Source organism: Aplysia californica, unplaced genomic scaffold (genome assembly GCF_000002075.1).
Source record: "Aplysia californica isolate F4 #8 unplaced genomic scaffold, AplCal3.0 scaffold00260, whole genome shotgun sequence".
Classification (NCBI taxonomy): domain Eukaryota; kingdom Metazoa; phylum Mollusca; class Gastropoda; order Aplysiida; family Aplysiidae; genus Aplysia; species Aplysia californica.
Genome location: NW_004797530.1, coordinates 34,711 through 44,749, shown reverse-complemented (window position 1 = coordinate 44,749; position 10,039 = coordinate 34,711). Strand labels below are relative to the sequence as shown.

At 40.7% G+C, this 10,039-nt stretch overlaps 1 long non-coding RNA gene across 1 annotated transcript in view; it reads left to right on the top strand.

The window, feature by feature from the left end:
• The first annotated feature begins 9,124 nt into the window (after positions 1-9,124).
• Positions 9,125-10,039, top strand: part of LOC101847500 — an 8,704-nt gene continuing 7,789 nt past the window's right edge. Inside the window, exon 1 of the long non-coding RNA XR_220577.3 lies at positions 9,125-9,240. This is a non-coding gene — a long non-coding RNA (uncharacterized LOC101847500). The remainder of the gene's footprint in view (positions 9,241-10,039) is intronic.

Here is a 10,039-nt window from a genome sequence, read left to right as displayed (position 1 = left end):
CAACCTCCTTCCCTCAGCTGAAGCTCGTTCGATCTCTCCCCAAGTTCAGGCCTTTCCTTGCCTCGTTAAACCCAAGCACAGTCAATTGAGTTTACAAAGACCAAAAAAAAAGGGGATTCCGGTACGGATGCCACTATAGTCATGTTCTACTGTATTTTGTCCATACATGTATCTGTAATGGAGATTGGTCAAGTTTCTCTGTCCATCTCATATGTCATGAATGTTTAGTACTGAAAGACATATTTGCCATTTTTTAAAATCCAGTGCCATATGTATAAAGATGTATACCACTGTTGGCTCGTTTATTTGTTTTGTGTTTATGTAATATATACACTTTCACTGCTTTTCTTATTTTAGTACATCTTGCCTACATTTGCAATACGGTCAAGCAGAATAACAGTCTCCCCTTTTTTGATACAGTGCTACATGGCTATAGAAACTATTTTTGTCTTGTCAAAATATATGATGTATACTTTTAGTTTGTAAATTATGTTTGCAAAGGCCTTTCTTTGCTGATCACATTCTGCCTTATACATATACATGATATAGTAGATAGGATGGCAAGAATATAGAAACAGTTCTTGCCTTGTTAAATTGTTTTGTGTAGGCTTATATATATATGTGTCTAGCAAATTGTGTTCTAAACTTATATTAACAGTTTTCTTAGCCGGAGAGAACTTTCTTTTATTAGGTAGCTCTGCTTTCTGCTAGGATGATGTGTCCCTCACAGCCGTCGTTGGCACTAACAGGCAGGGTGGAATCACGTCTCCTAAATTATCTAAATTTTGTCAGTTGAGGCGTAAAAACACTTTTTTATTAAAATGTTGAATTTGCTTTTCTTGAGAATGAAGAGTTGTACTCTTGGCTGTTTGTTTGTCATTACTGTTGTTTATTATTCAGTATCTGCTTAATTTTTCCCGTTCTTCTTGGTACCTATTTTGAGCATGTTTGGGGGGGGGGGGGGGTATGATGCAGTTATGTTAGCTTTTCATTCTACATTGTAGATCACCACTTAATAGAGTTTATGGTTCCACATTTTAGGATCGCCACTAAAGCGGCGTTTTGGGAGTACCAATTTCGTCAACCTCAAATCTCCACCTGTTCGTAAGCAATATCTACTTCATTTTTTCACACTTATTGTGATTTTCTGTCCTAAATTGGGAGTTTTGTCATTTTACCTTGTTTCTTGTTCTACCTTACCTCTGCGCTTAGTGGGGCTATTTATCATACCAAAGCAGATGCACCATTCCTTCCTTTGTTAATGTACAGTACTTATGTCATGCTTTTGCTTCCAATGTTTATAATCTTTTTTAGCTCTGCCATGCAAGAATCTGAATTGAAATCATAATTTTCTTATTTACATTGTTTGTTCTCGCAACGTTTTACGTGCATTTTAAAAGCAGCTGTGATTACACAACAGCTAAATTATATTTTACAGTTTATACCAAAAACAAACTGTTATTTTATTTAATGGCCAGTCTTTCCATGATGTTTAACTCTTATATTGCTTTTTTGTTACTTCAGTGGAGTGTCTCGCTCAAACTCTTTGATAGAATCAACATGATCTCATTTCCCCAACGGCAGCTTTTGTACGATTCAATAATTAAGAAGAGCCATGGAGACAGACAGTGTTCAAAGTAGAGAGGAATAGAATGCACACTATCAGAGCAGTGGGTTGTCTGTCATCTGGCTTACACCCAGACTCTGCTGGTTTAGGTTTTGTTTTGCTCAATCTAATGTAAAACTCTAGTTCAGAAGTACATATGCATATGTACTTGCTTTGTGAAGAATACCAAAAGAAAAAAAAATACAGGATAAGGTAACATTTCTACTTAAACCTTGTTTTAAGTGAACTAGGATTTTGACTCTATTATACACACTTTATTGGAAAGAAAAAGAAAGGGAAAGAGAATTGTTGTAATAAAGCGTGCTTGAAACAAAGACAATGTGTTGGTTCTAAGTTTATGGTAATGTACTTCATTTGTAGGTGCATGGTCTTTCGTTTGTTTGTTCAAATTCAATTGTTTGAGTGGGGAGAAGCACATCAACACAATACTGTGGAACTCGGATTCAACGAGGTCGCCGGGCCTGACCTAAAATCTCGCTGAATCCGAGTGTTCGGTATAGCAAACATGAGGTTTTGTGTAGATAATTACGGACACTAAGAAAGTAATGTATAAAGAGAAGTCGCAAGTAGTGCCTGAAATGCCTGCATATTATGAGCTGTGTAAAAAAAAAAAAGAAAGACCGATTCGTTCACATACACACGCCTGTGTCATCTCGATTGTTTACCAAAAGTTGAGTTGCTGTGTAGAGCCTAGCATACGGCAACTTTTGATTCCATAGACTAGCGCACAATTCATTACGTAGGTCTACGTCAAGACTAGCTTATACTTATTGTGATAATGATCAGTTGCCGAGGGAAAAAAAAGACTGAGGCGTTTGTATCTGCGACGTTCCACGCCCGGACCGCTAGTGCCCCCCCCCCCCTCCCCGACACACACACACAGCCACACGTATGCAGACCTCCCATCTGACCCCGACACACGCCAGAGTAGACACGTGCGCGTGCCAACAACGCATGTGTTGGTATGTGAAAAAAGCCCGTTGATTGGTCGCATGCAATCGGCTAAGTGAATAATGGTTCACGGTGCAGGAGCAATGGATGGGTTCCGGGAAAAGATTAAGTTCGTTCTGGGAGAAAAATGAGCGAAACCACGTCTGCAGGGACTGTTCACCCTCGTTAAATCCGAGCTCACTGATTTAAGTACTCGTTGAACCTGGGTTATTTTTAATTGATTTTAAAAAAGAAAAAAAAACAGGGAATCTATCTAATCTCGTTGAATCCGAGTTCTCGTTGAATCCGAGCTCGTTAAACCCGAGTTCCACTGTACTGTCATTCTGTACTAAAAGCAAGACAGACAGACAGAATCAACAGAGAAAAAGAAAAGAAGCAGGCTCTACCAGTAGTGTCCTGCTGGTGCGAAGCTTTTATTACTATCATTAATTTGTTTGTTGCTTACAAGAGCTTAACCATCATGGGTGGTTGGCTTCTTCTTTCCTATCAAACATGTATTGTCCTTATCTCCCCTTCTTCTTTTTTTATATTGTTGTTTTCTTGTGTGACCTCTAATCTTCTGGCACTCATATGACCTAATGCCGTTGCGAGCGCCGTAAAATCTCTACTAAAACTAAGCTTAACCATCCTGTCATGTGTGACTGTCCTTGTCATTCCCCTACTGCATTGGGTAGGAGTTTTATAATGGTTAGGCTTTTTACCATTACTTGCAAAGGACGTGAGTTCAATTCCTGTGAGGGGAACCCTTTTTCTCGAGTTTTCCCCCCTGACTGCTTGGATACTGTTTCTCTTTTTACCAGGGTTGGAGCAGCCCACCTCCATGATTGACCTAAACTATGTTGATGGATGTATAAAGCATACAATTATTTATACAATCAAACATGGTATGAGTATGAGAGAGAGTGACGCCGCAACAACCAGTACCAGATTTATTTCACTCAGGAGGCACATAAAGACCATCTTTATTCATTCAGAAAGGGGAATTTTAGATACGATCGAATATATGTAGTATATGAAGAGCTTTCATTCATTATAACACACAATGTCCCATTGTTGTATTTACTGCACTTTCCTTACAGGTATCAAATATTTTAGATAAACGTTTTGTTTGGCATAAAAATCAATTCCAAACCATGAAGCACAGCAAGTCACAATTAAGCTCAATGAATGCCGAGCGGGTATGAAATTCTCAGTGGCAATGATAGCCTATACACTCAATTTTTTCTTTCAATACTTTGTATTGAACAATGGTCCATACAGTTATCCTTTAAACAACGCCCTGTGCTGGGTGGTTGACAGGTGGTCTGTTTTCCTTCTTATCAAACGTCTTTCATCTGTATCTCCCCTTCTCTTCCTTGTATGTTGCTCTCTAGAGCCAAACAACAACAGTTCTGCATTTCTCATGTGTCAGCACAGAGACACCGTGATTCTTCTTCCTCGTTCTCGAGATGAGGTCAGAAAGAAATGACGAGGGATGAATAGAGCTGCGGGTGTCGTCAGACTCATTCATGAGAGGGGTCTCATGGGCTCTAGAGGAAATAATGCAGAGGAAGCTCACACTCTAGACGATGAGGAGATCGACCTAATTAATTAATACTTTCTTGGAAGTTACTTTGTAATATGGTCCACGCACAGCCGATCATTTCTCTCACATAGTTCAAATCAGCAAGACACAGCATGAGAAGACAAAAAAATTCGCGAAGTCGAAGTCCATTTATGACTTTGTTGTCTCCAGAAAGGTTCCGAAGAAATTACACAGGCATGCTATAGATCAAATGGTTATACTACTCAAGACATTGCAATACAGAATCAGTGCTCAGTTGTTTTTCACATTATGTTGATAGAACTGGTCCAAAAGAGACTATTTAGAGTTTGTAAACGTGAAGAAAAGAAGAGCAAAGTGTTTGTTCAGCTTTCTTATGAAGTTTCGTTTGGACTGACCTTGACCTCAAGCAATGTGTTGGAAACTCAACTGATGGTGTAGTAAACATGCAAAGGCAAGGCACCAGAGGGGCTTCAATACTCTTGCTATCGAACGAAACTCCAAGGCAGTTTCATGTTTTGTGTCAGACGAACAAGTCTTACTCATATTAAATCTTCTTTCAGGAAATTTACCACCGAATGAGCACAATATTATGGAGTAGACACTCCACAACCATGAAGAGTACGGTTTGGGAAGTATTGAAAAAACTTGATGGTAGTCTGTAGACAAAAGATACTGCCTTCAAGATGGCTATCGATTCTTATGTCATTTCAATAGGTACACTTTTTTGTAGAAATGTTATGACCAGCCTTAAATCACTACCCCAGCTGCTGACAATACGAATCAGCTTTTTTGACTAAGGTGAAATTCTTGCATAGCTTTAATATATTCTCCCGTACCACAGCGCTTTCCTCCAGCATCTGCCAACTGAACTTCTCCCCCCCCCCCCCCCCTCTCTCTCTTCTCTCTCTCCCTGTAGGTCGGGGGAATATGAATAGACCCACTGCCTTGTATGCAAGAGGGGTCGAAACCCCTCCAATGACGAAGTGAGGCACACGGACCCCAACCCTCTGGGTTCCGTGTGCGACATTTACTTTGGTGTATCTTCCTCTTCTCCTTCCTTCTTTCTTTTTTCTTCTATCTCTTCTTCTACCGCTGACCTCATGTGGAGCAAAACTAGAGGTCATCCATCCCACAGAGTGAGTGCCTCGTTGAGCGTGAGGTGCGACCCGTGCGGAGGGAAGCCGGGTACCTGGCAGTTGAGGTGAGATCAGTCTGCGGACTGTCCCTCACCAACACACATCTTTGGCCTAGGTTTTCCTGTTACTCTTAGAAGGGAGGGTGGCATGGCCCATGCCTCTCAATCGGTTGGGAGCTGAAACCGTCAATCTTGACGGTAGGGTCTTATACTCCGGGGTAGCCCTGGCACAGCTCTGGTTATCCCTTGTTGGGCTCGGTGGCGGGCGGGGAGCCCGGAGTTGAACCTCCCACATAATAGTCATGGAATCTAAAAACCCTAAAGACCCTTCCTCAGCTCCCAACCTTCACAAAAAGTCTCGGCTCGCGAAAGCAGGTGTGGCAACCGGGCCGAGCAAACCATCTACCTCTTCAACCTCTTCAGTAAGAAAGGACCTTTATGGCTGCCTCTACCCTCCCTCTTCCCATGGAGCTTCCACGACATCCGTACTTGACCATCTGCAGCTCGGATGCACTGAAAAAGATCAAAGATCTTAACCTATTCAAGACTGGAGATGCACTACGACAAGTTCTTGGATACATTCCTAGGAATTTCCAGAAACTGTCCTCTGGTGAACCCCTCGTCAAGTGCGCATTGGAAACAGAAGTAGCCGGACTTGAGAAGATCACGACCTTCTGTGGTATTCCTTGTGTATCCGAGCAACACCAAAAATTCAACCAGCCGAAGAGCAAGGTCCACAGCCATGAGCTGAAGGACTGCTTAAATGAGAAATTTATGGCTAATTGCGAGGGTGTGGTCAGAGCCCGCTGGATTACTCTTTGGTGCAGTGGCGGTGGGTGGACCAAAATTTGGGTGGGGCTTAGATTGCTTCCAGTTCTTCATCACCAAATAGCAAGCAATAAGAACTAAACAGTGATGATTTTTCTATACTCACGGTGAGCCACGACATTTAGTAAACCATTCAAACGAGAAGAGTTACCTTTGTTTTCAGTCTCTTTTTTCTTAGTTTAATTCTTGTTGATGGTGGGGATGAAGCCGATTCACCTCCAAATTTCCTCTAATTAATTTTCATGTGATGAAGAAGTTGCCTTAAAAGTAGTTCGGCCTCATGTATAACTGTTAAATCGAAGCGGCACAAACAAAACATGCACACACAGCACTTCAAACATAATAATTACTTCTATGAGCTGGATTGGGCCGTGAAGTTGAGAAAGTTGAACGCACCCGACAAAGAACCAATGAGCGAATAGGTATCTGTGTCACTGGGGGTAAGTGTGTTGTAAACTTTCACCCCATTGTCAGGGCTAGGAGAATGTGAGCCCTCGCTGCAGTGTTATTTTTTCAAGTCTGTTACCTTTTTTACAAGAAGATTTTCATAAAGGACGAGCCGTGAGAAAGGGCCCATCCCTTGCTGAGCCCTAAAAACATTTGATTGGCTGCTGGGTTACTAAAGTTGTAAGCGGTGACAACAGTGATTGGATAAACGAGCAAGCCGCCGAGGTGATCACTCTGTGTTCATTGCGTGTGGTCATAACAGTTTCAACTGCTTATTTCATTATGGAGAATTTTTCGTTTACTTTGGGATAGAGTTGGGGTGGTGGGTGGGGAGGGGGCAGGGGCTCAAGCCCATGAGCCCTTCACTACCCACCGCCACAGTCTGCTCTCCATTTGTAATACACGTAACAGTGAAAGCAGTTCACAACAAAGAGTGAGCTTAAGAAGAAGTCACATCTTTACTGTTAAAAAATGGAGATAGGACAAGAAAGTACTGTTGAGGTCGTGAGTTGACAGCGCTCTAGCGAGACGCCCTTCCCGGTTTTTTGGCGTAATAAGAATGTACTTTGGATTCCGATTTCCGATAAAGCCGACAACGCCGATCCGAGCTTATACTGCAGTCTGCCAGCTCTATGTGGGGCAAGTTGGAAATCATTTAAGGGAATTTTTATACCTATTTGCGCTTACTAAGTCAGTCTCCGAAATCGGCGTTCTCTATGTTTTCGCCCATACACACTATCTTTGGTGCCACTGCAGAAGAATTAAATTTAAAAATAGAACTGCGAAACCTCGGAGAACGTAACGGCAAAAAATTGAAACAGTTGCGAGAAATGACATAATATTATAGCGGTCGACGTGATTTTCTGCGTTGACCTTGAAGAGAACCAAAAGTCATCTCCGAAGACATGCACAACGACACAAATATAATATTTTGAAGTATTATAACACACACACGCACACACACACACACACACACACACATACACACACACACACACACACACATACACACACACACATACATACATACACCCACATACACACACACACGCACGCACACACACACACGCACGCACACACACACACTCACACACACACACACTCTCTCTCTCTCTCTCTCTCTCTCTCTCTCTCTCTCTCTCTCTCTCTCTCTCTCTCTCTCTCTCTCTCTTCAGCTACCCCCCCCCCCCCCCAACCAGGCATAAGGAGAAAAAATGGTGATGCCACATTTCCTATTAATTTTACGGAACATTTAGATCCAAGTACTTCACATTTCTATTTTGTGTAGATAACTAGTGAATTTAAAAGTTCTTATATTCTAGTAGAATAAATAGATGGTTATTATTGGGGGGGGGGGGTTTATAATTATTTCTATTATTAATATTAATATTATTATTATTATTATTATTATTATTATTATTATTATTATAATTATTAGCAGTAGTAGCAGTAGTAGTAGTAGTAGTAGTAGTAGTAGTAGTAGTAGTAGTAGTAGTAGTAGTAGTAGTACTGTCCCCGTAGAATTATGCGAATTTAGATGGCCAAGTTATGCCCAAAAAATGCCAAATTATGAAAAAATTATGCAAGTTACCGTAACACCTTTCGCGACATTTTGCACTTTTTCAACACAAATTTTCATGACTTTTATGTTTTAAGTACAGAAAAATTTGAAACAGAACATATCAGTATCAGTAATTTGTAGTGTATTTGTAAAGAAAACAATACACATCTGTAATTTTTAAAAAATTTTAAAATAAAAAATATAATCTCTGTAACTTTCAGCTGTAGATCTAGATCTAGATTTAGATCTAGATTTCTAGATCTGGAAAAGAAAAAGTTAAAAACAAAAAAAAGGACATCTGGATCTCTGATGCTGGCACATTACTAAAACCAGGGACACCTGTCAAGCATGAAGCATCAGCAGATATGAGAACAACAACTTTTGATGGATTGAAAAATTGAACATGCTCAAGGAACAAAATCCCAAACCATAACCAAGATCTTCTACCAAGGGAAATAGCCAGCTTTTAACTTAAATAAGACTTATTACGGCGATTATTTCCCTTTAGTCACATGGCGAGGCGTTAGTTAAAAAATCAATTGTATTGTTTTTTAAAAATGGAAAAAACGTGAAAAAACGCGGGGAATCCAAAATTGTGTAAATGTGCAGAATTACGCGAAAAAAACGCGGCCACGCCGCGGCCGCACAATCGCATAATTCTACGGGGACAGATAGTAGTAGTTATAGTAGTAGTAGTAGTAGTAGTAGTAGTAGTAGTAGTAGTAGTAGTAGTAGTAGTGGTGGTGGTGGTAGTACTTATAATAATATCATCATCTTCATCATCATCATCATCATCATTATTATTATTATTATTATCATTATTTTGCCAGGTATAAAACAATTTTATCCTTTTTATATAATGATAATATCATAGAACTAGAGTCTTTTTTTTTTCAGGCAACAGGACTTAGATTATCTATTGCGATAGTACCCAATCAACGGACGAACACGGGCGAGATTATAATGGTCCGGGGGGAGGAAAAAAGATTTTAGAGTTTAGACTGCGTGGATTACAATGCGTCACACATTCTAACTTTGTACCTTGAAAGATAGAGTGGAGCAACCTGACCTGGGTTCGTAGTGAAACGTTAGTCCGTAGCCACAGTCAAGTCAACATTTTCTACAAGATTTAGAGGGTCTTTACGGTAATATGATGGTGAAACTGGGAAAAAATTCTGCATGATCGAAACTTTTCAGTAGGCTAGATATAGATTTAGATCTAGATATAGATAGATCTAGATCTAGAATCTAGGCCTATTCTTCTAATGTACATACTGTGCCCACTGTTGTGGCCGATTCCATTCGTAGTGAGCACCCCGTAGGCTATTTTGTAGTGTAAGCACGCGCGGCTTTCCGAGCGACATGCTATTGAGAGCACCTAGCACAAAATAGGTCATGATGTTTTTCCGCTATCTATTTTTGTCGTCTTCCGAGGTTTCCCTCACGAGTTGACTAGATCCCCTAGATCTATCGCCCTTTATTATTTAATTATTATCATTCAACTGAATGCCGGTGACAAAGTTACTAACAATATAGAAATGCAGCGTCCTGATGTTATCAAAGATTGTCTAACTACTACCAAGATGTTTCAATTGCCCTATCTCGCGTCTGAACGAACCCTGGGCGCTAGATCTACCTCGTTTTAGCGCGTGACGGCCCGTGGTACGAGTGTAAACAAACGTTCCACGGCTCAGTTGAAAGATAAATTTTGTTTGCAAGCAGAGAGAAGGGGGGGAGAAAGAAAAAGAGAGAGTGTGAACGAGAAAGAGACAGAGAGAAAGAGAGAGAGAACGGTGGACGGTGTTTAAGTTATTAGTTAGAATTTCTGATTGCTGTCATTTTCTCTTTATGTCGCAGGGCTCCCCTTTTCAGACCAACTTAACTCTCTCGAGTTCACGCCCTTGTATATCGACCGATATCGGTCGATGGCCGGTGGGCCCAGAG